At 37.1% G+C, this 19,317-nt stretch overlaps 1 long non-coding RNA gene across 1 annotated transcript in view; it reads right to left on the minus strand.

The window, feature by feature from the left end:
* Positions 1–17,426, minus strand: part of LOC111093225 — a 38,315-nt gene extending 20,889 nt beyond the window's left edge. Inside the window, exons 1-2 of the long non-coding RNA XR_005381228.1 lie at positions 17,360–17,426; positions 13,399–13,630 (exon numbers count right to left, since the gene is read on the minus strand). This is a non-coding gene — a long non-coding RNA (uncharacterized LOC111093225). The remainder of the gene's footprint in view (positions 1–13,398; positions 13,631–17,359) is intronic.
* Positions 17,427–19,317: the final 1,891 nt, after the last annotated feature.

Genomic DNA, 19,317 nt, shown 5'->3' on the forward strand with positions numbered 1-19,317 from the left:
CTCTCTCTCTCTCTCTTTCTCAAAAAACAAATAAAAAATAAAAGTGTTATTCCAATGAACATATGAATGATAAGAAAGTGAAGCAGCCTTATTTTCGATATGGAGAAAGTTGGATTAGTCTGGACAGAAGTCAAACCAGCCACAACACTCCTTAAGCCAAAGCCTAACCAGAACAGGGCCTTAACTCTCTTCAATTCGATGAAGGTGGAAGAGGTGAGGAAGCTGCAGAAGAAAAGTGTGAAGTGAACAGAGGTAGGTTCATGAGGTTTAAGGGAAGAAACCATCTCCATAACATAAAAGTACAAGGTGAAGCAGCAAGTGTCGATATAGAAGTTGCAGCACGTTTTCCAGAAGATCTAGCTCAGATTACGTAGGAGGGTGACTACTCTGAGCAGCAAATTTTCAATGTAGATAAAACAGCCCATATATTGGAAGAAGACATCATCTTGGACTTTCTCAGCTAGAGAGGAGAAGTCAATGCCTGGCTTCAAATCTTCAAAGGACAGGCTGACATTTTTGTTGGAGGCTAATACAGCTGGTGACTTGAAGTTGATACCAGTGCTCCTTGACCATTCTGAAAATCCTAGGTCCTAGGGCCCTTAAGACATGCTACATCCACTCTGCCTGTGCTCTATAAAGAGAACAACAAAGACCATATGGCAGCACATCTGTTTACCCCCAGTTTACTGAGTATTTTAAGCCCACTCTCAAGACCTACTGCTCAGAAAAAAGGGATTTCTTTCAAAACATAACTGCTCCTGGTCATTCAAGAGTTCCAATGGAGATATGCAGTGATTAATGTTGTTTTCATACTGGCCAACACAAGGTCCATCCTGCAGCCTATCAATCAATCAAGGAGTAATTTTGACTTTCACATCTCATAAGAAGTACGTTTTGTGAGGCTATCGCTGCCTAGATAGTGATTCCCTTGGTGGACGGGAGCAAAATAAAGTGAAAAGCTTCTGGAAAGGATTCATCATTCTAAATGCCATTAAGAACATGCATGATTCATAGGAAAAGGTCAAAATATCAACATTGAACAGAAGTTTGGAAGAAGTTAATTCTAACCTAAAAAAAAAAAAAACTGATGGAGGAGATAACTGCAGATGTGGTGGAAATAGCAAAAGAACTAAAATTATAAGTAGAGTCTGAAGATGTGACTAAATGCTGTAATTTCCTGGTGAAGATGCTATAAAGACTGCCAAAATGAGGGGCACCTGGGTGGCTCAGTGGTTGAGAGTCTGCCTTTAGCTCAGGTCATGATCCCAGAGTCTTTGGATTGAGTCCCACGTCGGGCTCCCTGCATGGAGCCTGCTTCTCCCTTTGCCTATGTCTCTGCCTCTTTCCGTGTCTCACAAATAAATAAATAAAATCTTAATAAAAAGACTTTCAAAATGGCAACAAAGGATTTAGAGTATTATATCAATTTAGTTGACAAAGCAGCAGCAAGATCTGAGAGGACTGACCCCTATTCTGAAAGACGTTCTACTCTGAATAAAATGGTATCAACCAGCATCACATGCTATGCTATAGAGGAATGTTCATGAAAAAAAAAGAGTTAATCAATGCGGCAAACTTAATTGTTGTCTTATTTGAAGAAATTGCTACGCAAACCAAGAAACAGATTCTTAACTATAGAGAGCAAGCTGATGGTTACCAGAGGGGAGGTGGGTGGGTTAAACAGGTGATGGGGATTAAGGAAAGTATCTTTGATGAGCACAGGGTGTCGTATGTAAGTGATGAATCGCTAAATCCTGCATCTGAAACTAATGTTGCACTGTATGTTAACTGGTTGGAATTTAAATAAAAACTTGGAAAATGTCAAAAAAAAAAAAAAGGAAAAAAGAAAAAAGAAATTGCCACAGCCATTCCAACCTTCAGCAACCACCATCCTGATCGGTCAGCAGCTTTCAACATCAAGGGCAAGACCCTCCACCAGCAAAAAGATTATGACTCCTTGGAAGCTTAGATGATGGTTGGTGTTTTTAGCAATAAAGTATTTTTTAATTAAGGTACATACATTGTTCACACATAATGCTGCTGCATGCACTTAATAGACAACAGTGTAGTGTGCACGTAACTTTTGTATGCATTGGGAAGCCAAAAAATTAATTTGATTTGCTTTATTGTGATAGTTGCTCTATTTGCAGTGCTCAGGAGCTCTCTGACGTAGCCTGCATTTGTCCCCTGGTCCTCCTTATCCCCAGATCTCTAGCCAGAGTTCTCACCATATATGCTATGTAATTTCAGATCTCCTTACCTTAACTCATTGCCTTCTTTTCCTTCCCCTCTCCCCTTCCATTACGCCTGTAATCTCAGTAGTGTGCTAAAATTACTTTTTTGTCTTTCAATAATTTCTCAAATGTCTCTGCTGTAGCCATTTCTAACCACCCTTGCGCTCATAGCAGGAATAATGACTCCGTCTTTGGATTTCCTACATAAGTTGGTTTATAAATACATAAAGCATTTATCACTATGCATTACGGTTAGAGCTCATTTTCTGCTAGACCTGAGTCTTTTTGAGAATAAGAACCATGTCTTACTTCTACTCTCCTCCCTTTCCCACTGTGATACAACATAACTGCTCATGGAACTGAATTAGGCGTGTTTTCTATGTGGAGTCATTGGCCTCTGGACAGGAGGGAAGCCCTAAGCACCACTCCCTTTCTAGTGGAGCCTCTTTTCCTCTACTCCCTTTCTTGTCTTCCCCAGCTCCCAGCCTCTGTTTGAGGAGAAGATGGAGTCAGAAGGAAATACTGATGGAGTCAAACGTACCAGCTTTCTGGTTGAAGGAGGCACCGTGGCAACACCCTCCAATGCCTCTTCTACTTGTGAGCACCAACTTTGGTACCAGCGAGCAGCTGCAGCTAAGATGGAGACAAATGGATCCAGAGACTCCTCTTGAGCCATGAGTCTAAGCCACGTGCTCAGCCCAGCTGTCCCGGTTGCTTTTCGACAGGACATGGGGGACCAGCCGACAAGAATTAAGGCAAATTTAAATTTAGAATTTGTCCTCACTGATGAGTTCATGGCTTCTTGGGAGTCTCATGTGGAAAAAGACATGGGGACGAGAAGTAGAGTTGGAAGCTCTAAGTCCCCTGATCTAGTATCTTCTAATACCATTAAAACTAACCCTCATTCCTAACAGCACAATAGGGCAATTGTATTTTGTGTATTAAGATTAGCATATTTAAAAATTCCTCTGTTCTCTAACTTACCTTGGCAGGTTCAATCGTTTCAATCCTTAAGTCTCTTTCACTATAGAACCTTGTAGCTTAGAGTGATTCAATGGGGTCCCAATTGGGATGCAAGTGATAATAGTCAAATCATGTTCTTTAGTCACTTTTTCTTATGTGTTTTCCTGGATTTTTTTAAAAATTAATTTTTAAAGAAAATACACTGTTTTTGTTTTTTTGTTTTGTTTTTGCTGGTGCTTATAGAGTTTCTTTTTTGGGGGGGTTAGCAATATTTCAAATCTTCTATCATCTTCCATCTGTTGACTCTTACTTTCACTATGAGCTCATGAAGGTAGAGAGATCTCGTTCTTACCTAAATCAAATCTAACACAAAACGATCATTATTCTTCAATGTGCACATTTAAAGAGTGAAGTTATAGTCCCTGTTCAACTTTTATGTGTTTCTTGATCTGATCTCAAATTTATCAACATTTCAAGCAAGGTGCTACCTAATTTTGATGGATACACATGAAAAGGAAAGTGGGTCATTCGCTTCAAAGCTGAAGCTATAGGCTATTCATGCGCTGCACTGAATCCCCATCCCTTTTCATGTTTCAAGTTAAAAATTTTAAGCAGCCACATGTTTGTCATTGTAATTGATACTACAGTGCTGCCCTCCCTCAGCTCTTTCATCCTCAGATGTATATAAATATTCCCCTTGGCCCATGAGTTTCTGTTTCTTTCATGGATACCCAGTATTCGTGAACTGGGCGTGCTGTCCCTAATAATCAAAGGCTGCAGACCACAGTGAATAGTACCTGGGCTTCTTTTTCACCATGTGGAACAAGAGCATTTGTTGTTGTTGCATATTGTGTTTCTGGACAAAGTCCCTATTCCCACTGTAACCAAATCAAATGAGCTTGTGGTTGGATTTTATTCATCCGAATTGCGGTTAATGCAGTCCTCAGCTATGGCATTAGTTATGGCCTGCCCAGGACTGCTGAAGAGTCGGCTTTGTGATTTACCTGACTCAGTATGTGATCAAGCATCTCCATTATTGGAATAAAATGAAAACTTCCAAGATCATGGTCATGCAATAGAGGAAACAATTTTGCCTCAGCACTAAAGCTCAAATGCTACACTAATCTACAGTAATTCTGTTATTGCATTTGGAAGCAATTCCTTCTATTCACTCAGAGATAACTGTTACCACATACAATAGGCTGCCTCCTGCCTTTTCCCCACAGTGAGCAAAATACACTGTTCATCGCAAAGAAACCCAGCAGTAGTAGGCTGTAGTGTTTGTTTCTGTGCGAACGAATGTGCGCTTGAAGATCATCAGGAGGCTTGGTTTGTATTTCAAGGTTAGAGTGGAACACATGCTCAGGGTGTAGGACACTCAAGCAAAATATGCACGCGAGGAGATTATTGCCTTCCCCAGATTTTGGTGAGAAATCTAATAAAAAATTATTTGATCCCAATAGTCCCACCAGCACCACTCTGGCTCAAGAACTGAGCTGCCTGAATGGCTTCAGGATCATTCTGCAAAGGGAATTATTTGGTAAATAAACATTAACAGACTCGTTCTCTGAGTACTAGTATGGATTGGACTTACTGATTGTTCACTTTGCATCCTGAGTGTAAATCTTGCTTGCCAGATTTAAACCAATCGCTCTAGGTAGAAGAACATTCATTTTGCTTAAGAAAATAAAATCCTTAACTTTCTAAGCTTGCAATTTTGACATGAGTATTTTTGCATCAGAAAATGCTCCTTTCCGTATCTGTCTACAAACTGTCACGAGGTGATATCCTATCTTTCCTGACCACCTAGTGTGAGGGAGGGATGGCAATTTGATAATTAACAACAAATACGAGATATATATTAAGTTAACAGCACTTCTACGTTTCTGCCATGATCAACTTCGTCTGACTTTCTGTTTTATCAACCTTCTGTGACAAGTGCATTATGGAAAGACTCCTTTTAAAACATGATTTTGGCCCTTCCTCATAAAACAAAGCAGATCATCTAGAAATGGCAGGTTATTTTACACTTGGCATCGTTAGGTCTCTTAGTTAAAATCCCTGTTAAATGTTAAGCATTTAGGCTCGGAATGTGATTCTTGTCACTGTATGGTGTCGGCTTTCATGCAAACAAGCTAAAATAAACATGAGCGATGGAAAGCTTATAACTGGAGAAATCAATAGTATTTGGGGAATGTTAAAGAGGAGGAGTTGAATATCCATGCCAAGAGCATTCAAGGAATGAAAATCCTCAGCTAATCACCCCAGACATCTTTGCTTGATTTGATTAAAACATATGTTTTAAATGACGGGATCTGTAGATTTAAAAATAGTAGCAAGTCAAAGTACAACTCAATCCTTCCTAAATTGGGGAAATGAGGTCATAATGACTATTCGGAGAAAAGAGCTAGCAAAGGGCATTGCAAAAACTACCTTTTCCATCTCTCCTCCTGTGTTTTCCTGAGTCTATGGTATTGAAAGAGCCATTTCCCCCCAGTTTTATTGAGATACCCTCGGCAGACGGCACTGTGTAGATTTAAGGTGTACAGCATAGTGATTTGACCTACATTTGTGAAACGATTGTCACAGGAAGTTTAGTTAACATCTGTCATTTCATGCAGACACGAATAAAGAAAGAAAAAGAAAAAAAAAATCTTTCCTTGCAATGAGAACTCTAAGGATCTGCTCTCTTAACAACTTTCAAACACGCCATAGAGCAGTGTTAGCTAGGGCTATCCTACTGTACATTACATCTCTATATTTATTTATATTGTAACCAGAAGTTTGTACCTGTTGGCCACTTTTCCCAGAGCCATCTCTGAAGTGGAGTGACATCACTATATCCAGTGAAACAAAGTGGGAGGGAATGTTACGTACCTCAACACTAAGAAGCGTAGCGCATCTACTTTATTGGCAGTGGGGAACCCACGAATGTTACTGACCTTTAGAGGCTTTGTTTTCCAGGATAAAGACCATCAGATTTCTTTTCTGTCTGTATGAGACTATCTCAAATCCTTAGATTTTGCTGAAAAGCTTGAAATTAATTGCTCACTGACATCTATGCGGCAAAAGCTGCGCTGTATTGATATTCCAAGAAAGTGCAAAGGTTTGAAAATGAAGTATTCGAAATTTGATTTGAAATTTGAGTATTTGATTTGAAATTTAAGTATTAAAAACCTCCTCCTCGTGTATCCTTCTTGTACGTTCTTGGCACCTAAGCAGGTATGTTTCCCCATCCTCTGCTAGTCAGGGCTGTTTCCTTGCGTAGATCATTATGTAGAATTCCCACTTTTCTTTTCAGCTACGGTCCTGAATATGCCACCCAGGAGAGGCAAGATGAGGCTCACATTCCAAAGTCATGAGCGTGGAAGTGGATACTTGGAGGTTTAATGTGGTGCCATAATCCAGCAAATAGTGTAACATGTGACTCAGGCATTTGTACGTCTAAACTCTTGACATTCTTCCTTTTGAACTTCGCTTGTGCAAATGCAAGGGAGCAGGAGAGACAGAACCATCCACTGAGGAATATCATTACCACATTTGGCTTGGTTCCCTGCCTCCTCCACTCCACCCTACCCTAACTTTTTAGTTAGGAAAGTTAAAGCTTTTAAGTAAAGCTTGAATACTCGGGGAGACAAGTCCAGAGGATTTTTTTTTTTTTTTTGACTGTCGCTTCGCAGCTTGAGTTGATAATAAGTATCCCTGACTACTGTCAGCTTTAGAAGATCTGTCATCCATCCTCATCTCCTGGATGAAACACCACTGGCTGTATGTTTGAAAGCCTTGTTGCTTTCTGTTCTCAACATTTGGACTCGCTTCTCACACATGGTTATGGGCATTGAGTTCACGCTCTGAAAACCACATACTCTAAAGGGTTTCTCATTAACTTGAAGGCCCAAAGCAATGATTGATACCCACCCCCCCCAAACAATGTTGCTTTTCCTACCTTTACAAATATCATTAAAATAGATCTCTCATATGTAAATATAACTTCTCTAGCAAAACTTTTTTGGGTAACCATCTGGAATAATACAGAAATGCTCGTATGGGATCATATGTTGACCCCCCTTTCTCTGATATCTTTGGCATCCATATCCAAGGTAAACCTGGGAAGTGTTGCCTCCTACGTTCATCTGTACTTTCTTAATTCGGGTTATTAAATACATGACAACTACAAAGCTTTTGACAACTATAATAAAGACACTGATGTATTGGGAAGGTTATTTTCGATAGTGTTAAAGACACTTGTTATGACACGATTATTTTAGGCACCACATGTATACTTTAAGGGAGAGTTTGTGAATTTAAATTCTTGACAAAATGTCCAGGGTATATTCAAAGCAAGAAAAAGAATAACCCAAGTGGCTTTCTTTCTCCCAGTTTTGGATGAAGGTGGACACAGGGGAATCTAGTGTTCAATTCTTAGGGAAAAGAGATATTTTAATGTGCTGATTTTTTTTGTTATTATTTTCTTAGTTAAGTCAGGTTTGAAGAAGCAAACACGCTACTTGTGTATATTAGTAGTTATTCAGCCGCCATGACCTGACTCATACTATGTGAGTATATCCTGTTATATTCACCATTCTGAGAAACGCTGTTCTTACATGAGAGAGCACTGAGAGGAAAAGCTAAAACCTTCCCAGGATTTTCCAGAAGGAGTGTGTTTTTCTCTTCCAGTGTAGTACTTAATATATGCTGAGTCCCACATATGGATAGATACAGATTTTGTGGGTTCTAAAGCCACATTATTTGGGGTAATCTCTTTGAGGAAAAGATTACAAAATTAATAACTATTCTTAATATTTAAATTTTGCATTAGAGAAAAGGCACAACAAACTATAAACTTTAAAGAGCTGACACAAATACCACAAAATCTGGGAAAATGGCATTATTTTTTACTAGTTACATGAATATCATCTCTCTGTGATATTTCTCTATATATTTGGGCTGCATTCTTTAAAGGCCCCTTTAGAGAACAATGTGCTATCATTTTCTGCAGAGAGAATAGGATATCTCTGCAGCTGTGCCAATGCCGTGCCATAACAAAGAAAATGAGTAGCGGGGGGAATCGTTATGGAAAGGGACACTGGTCTTAACCAATTGCAGTTAAAATATCTTGTTTTTGCACACTTTACAAAAAAACTTGTGGCTGTATGAACATGAGCATCTCTTCATAAAGCCTTAGATGGACCCATGCAAGTGAGGTGTCCTAAAGCCTTACTACTCTGATGCAACATCCACATCTGGAGTCAAATGTTATTTTAAGATCAATATATACATATATACCTAATTTATTGAGATGTAATTCACATCTTATAAAATTGATAATTTTAAAATATACAATGCAATGAATTTTAGTATATTTATCCAGTTGTGCTCCAATTCCAGAACATTTTCATCACCCCCAAAGGAAACCTTGTACCTATCAGCACTCATTCATTCTCCTTTCCCACTAGTCCTTGTCAACCACAGCATTAGTCAGGGTCCTCCAGACAAACAGAACCAACTGGATGGTTGGATGGATGGATGGATGAATGGATGGATGGATGGATGGATGGACATAGAGGTATATAGAAAGAGATTTGCTGTAAGAGATTGGCTCTTGTGGTTACAGAGACTGAGAAGTCCCATGACCTGCCATTTGCAAGCTGGAGGCTCAAGAAATCCAGTGGCATAATTCCAGTCTAAATCTGAAGGCCTGAGAATCAGGGGACCGATGGTAAAGTCCCAGTCTGAGTGTCTGAAGGATCGAGAACCAGGAGAAGAGATGCCATTCCCACAACTCAGTTCTTGAGCCACAGTAGTGCGGGTGGGATTACTGGAATTTTTATTGTAATATGTTTAATCAGATTGCTTCTTCTTGCATCATCTGAATAGTTTCTAAGACCTTGTCCACTAAATCTAAGTTACTGTTGTTTTTACTTTTTTCCTGCATGAGGAAAATAATGTTAAAGAACTTTCCAGAGCTCGTGTTTGAAAACAGGTCTATTGATTACATGGCGCTAAAACATTCTCTGCAAAGGTACGGCTTCCCTGTAACACTCAGAAGGGGAAGCCCACACCTCCAGATGCTTTTTCGGAGGTTCTGAGAGGCCTCAGACCAAAAAAAGACCATGCCACACTGCACCGAACTCTGCTTTTCAGCTTTCAGCTGGGAGTATATTCTTTGGACTATAAAGTGGAAGATAATGAAATCTGGAGAATTAGTATTTTTATTTCATTACATTCTTTAAGTTCGTACGTATATCAAAGTACTCTTCATATATGTTTAGCTCAAATTTTAAATTTTATTTTCTTATTCTATTAGCTTTAGAAGCACATTTTTTTCTTAAGCTTATTGAGTTTTGTTTTCTTATACTTTTCTTCCTGAATATAGAAACTCTGCTTAGCTTCTTTCATGATTGACTTCTTACCTACCACCATGAGTTAGACATTATTAGGCCCTTAATTTTGCATATGATGAGATTAAGGTCAGGAAATGCACGTACACTTACAAAGGTTATACAGCAAATAAGAATCAGATCTGAGATCTAAAGTTGCTCTTGACCACCATTCTTCCATGATTAACATTTCATCTCAAAGCCATGTATGGTTAACTTTCTTTTTCTCTTCAAGTATACATTTCTTTTAAATTAAAGTATAGTTGACACACAATGTTATATTAGGGTCATTTGACGGGTGGTTTAACTTCTTAAAGCAGAAATCCAGAGAAATTCTGTGCCTCAATGTACTAGGCATAACAGTGCTAGAATTCTTAAGAATAGAAGTGTCTTGGCCTGTAGTGATGTTATGTCACGTGACATGAGACATAAAGATTTTTGGCTTAGGTGACCTCGGTCACATTACAATTAACTTGCTTTTAGATGATGTTTCTAGAAATCTTTCACTTATTTAAATTCTTAATGATCAAGAAAAGTAACAACTCCGTATAGACAGAGGCTTCCTTGATTTATCTTCCCTGAACACTCTCTCTTAAATACTAAACTATTTGGCCAGGGATTCAAACATGGTTTAATTAACAGCATTGTAATTTAAGTGGAATATATTTATACAAAACACAAGAGGACAAAAACAGCAAGTCTATATTTTCAGCTCCAACTCATAGCTTGAAGTCTAGACCAACATTTATAAACCTATCTATCTCCGAAACTCAACAAGTGTTAGCCACTTTGATCCTCTTTATCCAAATGTTTCCCTTGTTCTGTAATCATTGTCCCAGTGACTGGCACTGCCACCCACCCCGCGCCCAAGCCCGAAACCTAGAGACCGCGTACACTTCTTTCTATATTTCACCCCCTTGATCCGCCTGTTAAACACATTCAACCAATCCATGTTCATACTTCTAAACAACACGTATTTCATTTTTTCTTTTTATATCTGTGCACAACTGCTGCCTGGTTATGCAGCTTTCACTGCTCTTACTATTCCTTTTCTTCCTCGATCTCTTCAGTTTAACCTTCAAATTTCACTTGTGTGCCCCATCCCATTCATTCTCTGCACTACTGTCATGGTTAGCTTTTAAGAGTTCAAATATGTTCATACAAAATTATCAAAGCTAAGAGACAAAATTAAGAATTCTTGACATGACGTTATATAGCCAACAATTATTTGGTTACTGATAACTGCCCACCCTCACTACCTCTTGTTCTCCCTTAATTATAATCAAGTCTCTCCTCAGGCCATGATAGCTTCTAAGGATGAAGAGGGTCACGTTTTTAGTAATCATTTGTTTTACCAATTTGTGTCCACACCTGCTAATTTCTATCCCCTCTAAATCCTTGCTGAGTACTCTTTCTGTGTATCCTTGAGACTGTCCCATATGAGCTCATGGACATTCTTTTTGGCTACAACTACCACATAGAAACAATTCTGTTGCTTTTAATCCTTCCCAGTGGGAGAACATTCTTGTCCATGTCAAGAATTCTACTTCCCAATGCTTCCCAATCTGCCACAGATTCCCCCAAAAATCCACTGCGAAGTTTGCTTTATTTGTGATCCTCCATAGACTGGTGGTTGGTATTTAGGTCTAGGCACCTGTCACAAGGTCTCGTTCTGCTATTCTTGCCTATAATTTCATCAGATAATTTCCCCAGGTTCTTTCTCTTTCTTTTCTTATCTTTTTTTTTTTTTAAACTTCTCTAGGAAACCACTCCTTATCCCTCATTCTTATTGGCAAACTCTCTCTGCCCACTATGAACACTGGTACTTTAGCATGCATCTTACTTCCTAGCCTTCATCATGTCCCTGTCTTTGTCTGATTTCACCATAAAACCTCCAGGATGGGCACCCTATTTGTATTCCCAGCATCTACCACAGTGCCTGGAACACAGGACGCACTCAATCAGTGTTGGTTAAGTGTACCAAGAATATCTTTTCCTGTGTGCACACAGAAAAGCATGATTTGGGGAAAAATACAATTTGTTAACTTAAAAAAATGCTGCCTATTTTCCCTAGTTTTGTTTCTATTAAAAACTTACTTTGTATAAATTCAAATGCTTATTTTTTTAAGTATCATGATTGTGTGTCAGATTATAAACTGTAGGATAAGTTAATTTAGGTGACTACGATCATGAAAGAGACTCTTTACATTCAGTGATATGAGTCCTTAATTAGACATCTCATTTCTCAGAAGACCTAACAAGAAAAAAAACAAAGAATAAGAACTAAGACAGAATTCTGGTTTTGTTAGGAAAGAAATTCAAGGAATCTGTATTTAATCAAAACATCCAAACAATCTCCAGATACTGTCTGGCAACAAATTTAGGATTTGCAGAGCTGAAATGTTGATTTGCTTTGCTATAAATATTACCTTGATGAAAGACAGTTCTAACCCTGTCTTCTATCACTTTATATCTGATAAGAAAGTTAATATTGCATGTATTTTCTTAGGAACTCATTGGATCTAACCTTTTTGGAAATATCCAGAGAGACATAATTATTCAACATGAAAAGAACTATCCAGATTTCACATGGAAAATGCCTACAAAACAAAGGTGCAAAGAACCGAGAAAGAACAAGAGTAAAAATGTTCTTCAAATCTCAGGACCAATCCAGCAGCCTTATGAAAAAAAAAAAAAAAAAAGGAATTTCTTTTGATGTCAATGAGAACTCCAAATTCTCAAGTTTGGGCACAGAGCCCATTCTGTGATATGTTAACTAAAAGAAAAATTTCCTTCTCCAGGCGTCTGCCTTCCTTTTTCTCCATTTCCATGGCAAGCTGTTTCAAGGTGCTTCATGAAAAGCTTCTCAAAACCAATGTGTTCTAAAAGCCACAAGTTTGATGACTGATGAAAGAGCCACAAGAGAGAGGTTTTGCATCTTTTCTTTAACAGAGATCTTGAAAAGCCAAATGACTGGGAAAGAGCATGATTCATCCCCTGCAAATGCTGAAACGTATGTTTAACTGTCACCTACTGCATTTTGCAGCGATACCTATTCAAAAGCCACCCAAAATATGCAAGTACCGTTCTGAGGAGGGAGAAAAAAAAACTGAGTCATGATAAATCTCTTACTGAACTTTCTTTCATTTATGGAAATTGTGAGTGTTTAAATGTTACAAATACTCACATTTCTATTCACATTATGTGAAAACTCATACAGTAAGTCTTCAACTATACAGAGCTCCCTGGAAATGAGTTATTCTGAACAGCTGAATGTTCCAGATGGCTTGGGGTTAACTCACTAAGTTCCAGCTAGAATGTAGCAACTATCTCCAAAACAGGCCAGGTTTTATCCATCTAAAATTTTTCAGAGCATAGACCATGCTTAAGAGATCAGTTAAATGTCACAAAGTGTATTCTAAAGTGTACACAGTGTGCACAGTATTTGGTACAGTTCCCTACACAGAGTAAATATTCCAGGAAGTAGGAATAATTATTGTTACTGCTTCTTTGATCACAACTATAATTCCTAAAGATTCTTAATCTTTCTGGTCAACGTGGTATTAGATGACTGCATCTTTTGATCCTTGGGTCATTTGACTGAAGACTGTTTAAAACAGAAAACGATTAAGTGGTTAATTTGGATGGATGAGGTATGCCGTAAACTTTTGGGTCCTCCAAAAATCCATGTATTGAAACCCAGACCTCAGTGTGATGGTATTTGGAGGTGGGGCGTCTGGGAGATAATTAGGTCATAAAGACAGAGCCCCCATGAATGTGATTAGTGCCTTTATAAAAGTCACTCCAGAGAGATTTCTCACCCCTTTCATCACGTAAGTATACAGCTACAAGATGTCCCTCTAGGTACCAGGAACCAGGCTCTCACAGACCCTGAATCTTCTGGCATCTTGATCTTGGACTTCTCAGGCTCCAGCACTGTGAGAAATGTTGGTTATTTATAAAACATCCAGTCTATGGTATTTTGTTACAGCAATCTGAACAGATGAAGACAGAATATGTGGTGTTACACCACGGCTTCCTGTGACTCAGCACCTGCAAAAGAATTAAACAGCAATAGTCAGTGACTCTGGTATTACCCAGGGCAGATTAGCCGATGCTGCGTTGATCCATCAACGTGTTTCAGAATTCTTCCCCACGTGAATGCCTATTTCTTCTTCTGAGATTATCAGAGTTTTCAAGATTTCTTTCCTGTAATCATTTTGGAGAATTATGCTTACATCTGAGTGAATACATAGAAAAACTGATGATGCAGGAAAGAGAAGGCATGACTGCAAGAATAAAGTCCTAATGGAGATGTGAGATGGTTGGCCTCAGGTAGCGATCAGACCATTCTTCCTTTATAAAAAGAGTTTCTCAGGTCAACCCATTTATTCAAAACTGGGCCTGCCATCAGGAATAAAACAGTAGCCAGAAAATAAATTTTGTGGGCAGAGGATGAGACAGTTTTCATCTGGTTGTATCTCATTTACTAAGGAAGTATGAAGTCATCAGCTGGGTTTTTAATCACAGAAGATTGAGGAAGGAGAAAATGTGAAATAGCTGTCTGAAAGAGTGAGAAAAAAATCTACTGTGGAATATGGGTGGAGCTTTAGTGCCTGCTTGATAATTTTGTCATTCACTCTACTAAAGTGTGACTAGTGGTTGTGGTCATGAATTATTTGTGAATATAGTTTATAGATGCTGATCTTGCTTTGAGTCAAGAGCTAATTACTTAAGCAATAAATAACAAGTCTAGAATTTAAAATTTCTCATGAACATTCCAAAACGGAGACTTTCATTTAAGCTACTGCCATATATTATCTCAAGTTCCTCAGACATTTCCAGAAACATAAAAAGTAATTTGAAAGATTCTAGTCACAGCCAATAAAGAATAAAAGAGTTCAGAATATCCCAAATTGCACAAAAACTCGAGATTAAAAAAAATCAAACTGAAAATACTTTTAAAAATAAGGAGAAAAATAAAGAAAAAAAATTAGCTTGTTGAGAGGCTGGTTGGAGAAATGTTTTTTTCATCTTCTTATTAAAGATGGATACGCAGTTGACTTAACAGTTCTCTCCTTTGTTTAAGGAGAGATTCAAGATTCTTCTTGAATCACTTTCCTAATGAGCAAGGAATCAAAGAAATGTAGCAACACTGAATATTTACAGTTTTACGCCAATCTATCTATATGTATTTTAAAGCTTCAGTATATTTAGTACTTTTAGTGATACTAAAAGATCTATCATTGAGTCCTTCAAATCCTACTTAATGCTTTCTCTGGGTTTAGCAAAGTGCAATTTACCAAGTTCCTTCACTGAGACTGTTGTTATTGTTGATTCGATGAAGTCGGTCATGGGTTTAAATTATGGCTCTTTATTATAATATCTATGAGGCACTGAGTAATTGATTTGGCTTCTCTAAATCTCTCGTTCCTCTCTGTAAACTGTGGGTAGGATTCAAACTTAACTCATAAGATTACTGTGAGTACTGAATGAAAGAAAATATTTAAAGCAAGATTCCTGTCACTTAGAATAAACAAATGATAGCTGATACATTATTGTATTTTTCTATATAATGCACACAAAGAAAGCCCTATGCAGGGATGCCATATTGACATATTACAGATGAAGAGAGGGTGAAGATGAGTCAGGAAGAAATGTGCCTTCCAGGAGGTTCTGTGACCACGGAACAGAGCTTGGGTATCAGGCCCATAGTAGACTCTTCGTCAGAAGACTGCAACACTGAAGCTACCTATTGACTCAGTAGAATGGTGGTTGTGATCGTTAGCCTCAGATCACCCAGAATGACGTTTCAAAAGAAAATTTATCCAAAAAAGAATTTAAATATATCCAAAGCAGACAGAAAAGTACAATTAATCTCTGTACCTTTTGTTTTGTTCTTGTTGAATCTAGATTCAACAATTATTAAGATTTGAAAATGTCATGTTTTGAAATTCCTCCCTCTAATGACTGTACATTTCTCTATGGAAAAAAAACACAATTTCTGAAATAATATGTGAGTTAAATGGAACAAATTAAGTAGTAGTCATGTATTATTCAGGACATATTTACTGTATTCCTCACATGTATCAGGCACCATGCTAAGTGTTGGCCTGGGATGGTGATGAAGACAGACACCTCTCTGTCCTAGGAGAGATCTATTTGCTTCGTCACAACCAAGGATGTCTCAGTAAGTTCTAGTTCTCTCATTTATGCAACTCATCAATTGTTCCATAGTTGCTGAGGGGGGGAAAAGGGGATTATTCATCTCAAAGTGGAAAACAGTAAGAGTATCTGACACCCAAACTTAAAAATATATTATCAGAATAGTTACTGCTAAAGACTAATTCGGCTAGCTAACAAGTGCTACTTTCACTTTCGTGATTGCTTTTCAAAAAATTTCCATATTCATAACCTATTCTGCTTTTATATTAATAGTAAATCTAACCAGGCAGTTCACTAAGATTAAATGATTCCAAATTTCCAAAGATCTCTTCAGATTATCAAGCATATTGGTATCTTACAAAAGCATAAATTTTAAGCTTTACTAGAACACCGACAAAATTGTTGTGGTAACAGTGGTACAAGTGGAGATACATCATTCAGTATCTTGGATAATTTTGGGTTCTTCTAGTTACTAAAATACCAAAGACAATCCCAAGCTACAGAACCCTCCAACAGTTTTTCTGTTCTATTCGGAATTGCTATACGATTGCCCATGGGAGAGCTGTGGCTTGAGATTGATGCCATATTGTCTGTTGGGAGGTCAGCACCATTATTTCCCTTCATCCCGGCTGATCTTTGTATCACTCAGGCTGAAGTCTGAGAACTAGACTTCTCAGATATTGTCAGAAGATCCTTCCAATGAGAGGCAATCCATGAAACATGGAAGGTGGAAAGGAAGGAAGCCATATTATCACTTTGGCTGCAATGGGCAGATATGTGGGTTTGGGCAGGCATGGCATATTTGCATCAGTTTTCAGGTATCTTATTCTGAAATCATTCACTTCACTGTTGGAAGCAGTGGTGATTGATGTAAGTTTCTGGCAGTTTCTGTAGCTTCTTGCCTTCACTAATTCTCTGTATCAAATCCTTTTCTATTTATTTCACGTAGACCGAGAGGTTTCTGTTTTCCTGACAGGACATAGACAGATAAATTATTTCTATATTAAATCAGAGGAGATGAAAATTGGGAAAAAAGTAGATCTAAAAACTCAGTAGAAGTGTTTTTATGATCGTGTCATGTTGATCTTTCATTTGAGCACATATTAGGTGCTTAATAAGTACTTCTTGTATCAATTCTAACTCGCTAAAAATAGTATTTGGATAAATTCAGTATTGGGAAAGACGAAGCCCACAGATGTGAATTTTAAAACAGGAATAAATCCATTTTTAGAATATCAAAGCAGGGACATATAATATTTTCATTTTCATATGATTGGATTAATAAAGCTGATAAAAATAGAAACATCAACTTTTAAGTAAATGCCTATTTTAATGTTTTCATATTTTATATTATAAGACCTCATAATATTGGCAGGTCTTTGTGGGTTTTTTTTTTTTAAGATGTTTTTCCAGATTGTATATCAACTAAATAAATGATAGAGTATCTTACTACTATTCAGAACTGGAATATTATCAACTTAAAATGATTTATTCATCTAGGGATACTATTATTTTATATCATTAAATAAAAAATTCTAGTAATAGATGTGATCAAATCTACATTATACTTTGTTTGTAGAGAGGTTTTATTAATTAATTGAAATTATCTTTGCTCACCCTCCTGAATTAATAAAATGTGGCTGACAGTCATCACAGTCTTACAGGCCACAGTTGTTAGGAAAAGATGGTTGCTAGGATACCTTCATTATTTCATCGTCATGTTACACCAGTCTATCAATTAATAAAGAAACACTCAAGTTAATTCTCAGTCACATTTATACACATTCTTAGCATATGATTTCGCTTATCTCCAAGTGACATTTCTCCCTCTAGCATTCACCTTCTACTCCATAAAATATTAAACATGAGGTTATCACATCAGTTTACAAATTACAGCAATGATGCACGTCTTCTACTTAACCTTTCCATTCACTTTCCATTATGGTGAAAGTTCTTACAGCAAATACCCATGCAGAGAGTAAATTATTTTTTCTACTTCTCAGATTTATTTCCAAGAAAATTGATGCCTGGGAAAAAAAATACATGTATTGAATTGATATCTTTAGTCCTTTTTAGCTCTTTCTAAGGGGAAAAGTGGGGGAGGAAATCCCTTTGAAAGTCGGTCCTGCATCTTTAGATATTCATAACTATTCCCAGGTTATTGCTTTACATTTTAGGGTTAGATTCACAGAAGATGTCCGGTACAGGGTCTTATAAATACATTTTTTATGACTATTACATTGCAGTCAGAATCACCACATACTGCCTTGAGTTGCTACTTGAAAGGGCATTATAAAAATAAATATAATAAATGAAAATTGTTGATAAAATAAATTCATCTCCTTTATTCCTGCCTAATTCAGTGCCTACGAATTCCAGTTTATGCTACCAAAAGAAAAGAAATTACATTATCTTTTTGAAAAAATGAGAATCCAACATGTCCTGAAAATTGTCTGGCAAAAGAGAAAATACTGATTATAGACAATATGTAAATATAGAAATTTCATCAGGAGTTCATTTGGTTTTGCTCTTTTTAAACAATCCCAGTTAAATAAAAAGTATTGTTAACCTCGCTATACAAGGAAATTGAGTATTATATGGCTAAAGTCGTTTGCAAAGCATCATTTAGTAAATTCAACAGTCAAGGACAGAATTAAAATTTCCTCATTTCTTCATTTTTACAATAGTTTTTATCATTCCTTCACATTTAATGGTTAATATTTGCCTTTAACAGTTTTACTCAAATTATATACCAGTAGAATGCAAGAAAAGGGAGGGGGGAACCCAGGACACTGAATTCAAGGCATAGATGACTCAACTTTTAAAATTGTTTTTAAGCAAAAAAAACAAATGTTTTTAAGCAGTTCAACATATTTTTATATTTATATGTAAATACCTCAATGGTGATTGTATCAAAACCCAAACTGACCATCCAGATGTAATCTTTCAAAAAATTTGCCTGTGCCAAAGACTGTACACAGCTGTTTTCAATTCACTAAAGTATATGTGTGGTCCTCCTTTCAGGTCAAAGAAAAATATCTTTCTCTTTTTAAATTTCCATGTGTGGTTTGGCAAATCGTATAGTTAATGTAAGAATATTTTCATGTAAAGTAATCGTTTTTATCAATCTTTGTATCCTAAAATTAGGGTTAAAACCATCTTCTAATGAAATTCAGGAAATTAACTAATTATCCGATGTTTTATCAATGTCTCCCAAGTGTTACTTACGTATATTCCGAGTGCCATGCAACCAGATTTTTTTTTTTTAACTCTGAGAATCAGAAATTTAAAGAATGTAACAGTAGACTAAAGTCCAGGATTTCTAGTATTTTTGATGTAATAATTAGATTCAGAAATATTTGCGTTTCATATTGGTTTCATTAGTTCCATTTTTATCACAGAGCATTTGATTTTTCCTTAGCAAAATATGATCACATGTCACTTCTCAGGGTCCTGGCTCATCTTGATGTACACTTTTGTCATATACAACATTTTACTAATTATACTCATTAGGGCATTAAAAAAATAATTTTCCCCTAAAACAAAAAAGGCACTGGGTGGTGACTACGCTTCCC

The sequence above is a fragment of the Canis lupus genome, chromosome 29 (genome assembly GCF_011100685.1).
Source record: "Canis lupus familiaris isolate Mischka breed German Shepherd chromosome 29, alternate assembly UU_Cfam_GSD_1.0, whole genome shotgun sequence".
Lineage (NCBI taxonomy): Eukaryota > Metazoa > Chordata > Mammalia > Carnivora > Canidae > Canis > Canis lupus.